At 51.0% G+C, this 2253-nt stretch overlaps 1 long non-coding RNA gene across 1 annotated transcript; it reads left to right on the top strand.

Moving 5' to 3' along the window:
* The first annotated feature begins 213 nt into the window (after nucleotides 1-213).
* On the top strand, nucleotides 214-1046 carry LOC122372188. The gene is made up of 2 exons (XR_006254832.1): nucleotides 214-350; nucleotides 787-1046. It is a non-coding gene; the product is annotated as an uncharacterized LOC122372188 (long non-coding RNA).
* Nucleotides 1047-2253: the final 1207 nt, after the last annotated feature.

Genomic DNA, 2253 nt, shown 5'->3' with positions numbered 1-2253 from the left:
TCATGGTGCTCGAGAGAATGCTAGACGACGTGCGATGAAAGGCATCTAATTATGATCGCTTACTACTTTTTAAGTTCGCATGGATCACGTGGCAAGGTGCCGCGACAAAAGAGGCCCGGGAGGCACTGTTTTCCCTGAATCGGTATCTACTCGCTGTCACGAGCGGGTTGTCCAGGGGCGCCGCACCTCGCCACAACTCTATGGTAGTCGGAGCCCCTGGAGCAGATTATCCCGGTGGTATAAAGAGCCCGCTGCTACCGCAGTTGGCTTAGAGTTGACCATGCAGTGGTTCAGCCCCCTGTTCCTGGCTGTGCTCCTTCTGTCGCTGCTGGCGGCAGCCTCAGGCGCCCGTGAGTTGAACAAATAACAATCGTCCTTATGCCACCCAACTTCAGTTGATGGCCTTCATTTTTAGAGCTATAGGATTGTAGTCAGTCTCAACAGTCTAGTACCTATGTCATTCGAGACTCGAGTAGAACCTGATCGTTGATTATCACAATGCATTGAGTCTGTTTTACACAAATGAATGGATCTACATTTAATATAAATGTGGTTAAAAACCTAAGCCTCATGCTAAAGTATATTAACAAAAAGGTCAAATGAATTGTCTAATTCTTTTGGCCTTTTTGTAAATATACTTTAGCATGAGGCTTGAGTTTTTAATAACATTTATATTTTTAATCATGAGCCTCAAAACAGCGCTATCTTACATCAATCTACATTTATTATACACAATCACACTAGCTGAAATGAAGATGACCTGACGTTCTTTCTCTCATTTTTCAGCTGAGGCTTGCTGCGGCGGCGGCGGTGGCGGCGGCGGCGGCGGTGGTTTCGGCGGCGGCGGCGGCGGCGGCGGTGGCGGTGGACGCTAAATGAAGCACCGCCTCAAAGGTGTATATTATTACGAGCGTAAGCCTCCGGATGCCTGTAGGTCTCTGTATACAGATCAATCGATACCTATCGATCCTGGTAGACAGAGGCTCGGAAGCTGGATGGGCTTACCAGTGCACTGATTGTGCTGTGAAATATACACCAGAAACCTAGTCGTGTTTGCTGTTATCGGTTAAAAACAGAACTCCCTGTGCAAACAAACTTTAGATTCTGACAATTTGAAACAAAAAAGCAATCGGTAACCTTCTTCCAGTGGCAGGCAAGATCGAAATTGAGGAATCGATATTTTATAGGACATCGCCAATAACAAATTCGTGAAACTGGTAATCAGCACGTAACACTCGGAACGTAACCGTCCATATGTACTCGTAGCTGCAAGTGCGTATCTGTTCCATCGTTAACCTTCTTTATCGGTCAGCCACCGCTTAAAGTTACACTTGCAATGTAAAATAAATAAAATAAGTGAAATAAATAAATAAACAACGCAATCAGCTTGCCTATGGTTTAAGAAAATAAGTAAGTTGAAGTAAGCAAGTGAGTGAGTAAATATAAACATGTTTTCCCTCCACCCTCTAAACAGAAACGTTTGGTAATGTAACAGCTGGAAGCTGTGACATTTTTTCTCCGTACGTCAAAAAGGACATCTCACACACTCTATACGTAAGGACGATCGCACTGCCTGCCGCGGCGCTGAGCCGGCGTGGGGAGGGAGTCGACCAAACGATTACCCGACCGTCGGCCGGTCACCATTAAGCGAAGATCAAAGGCTCGCCGAAGGGTGGAGTTCCAACACACCCATCCGGGCCGGCGCAGTGGCCGCCGACAAACGTAACGCAGCCGGAAACACCTGCTCCCGGTGCTCGACCAGCCTCCCGACGCCTGGCGCCACGCACATCCTGCCGACGCAGCTGACAGGAAGGTGGGAGGATGCCGTTGCGGTCAGCCGTCCGGCACAGGCAGGGACCGACATCCGGCGAAAATCGAGTGTGAAAACGTCATCCGGCAGGAGACAGCTGAGACGGATGAGCCGTGCTAGTGAGGAAGACGTCACGTTCCGGCGGAATGGAGGAGGAGGACGACGGTCTCGACTCCGGATGCGAGACGGGATGTCGCCAATTTTCTGCCCCGGTCGGGGAGGCCCGGCGACGCCCGGAACCTCCGGCCCGGAAATCACAGGCGAACAAAACTCAGCGGAGAAGGAGAGAGGGGAACAGACTACGGGATCAGACCACGAGATTCAGACAGACCCGAGACCGACCACCGGAGGCCGACCACCAGAGACAGAACGCCTCGGGACTCGGCGCGGGACACCGCCCCGCCCGGCTTCGGCCGGAGCGGCCTCTCTGCTGATCGGATCAT

The sequence above is a fragment of the Amphibalanus amphitrite genome, unplaced genomic scaffold, assembly GCF_019059575.1.
Source record: "Amphibalanus amphitrite isolate SeventyFive unplaced genomic scaffold, NRLGWU_Aamphi_draft 001327F_arrow, whole genome shotgun sequence".
In the NCBI taxonomy this organism is placed as follows: domain Eukaryota; kingdom Metazoa; phylum Arthropoda; class Thecostraca; order Balanomorpha; family Balanidae; genus Amphibalanus; species Amphibalanus amphitrite.
This window is presented reverse-complemented; position numbering and strand designations above follow the sequence as displayed.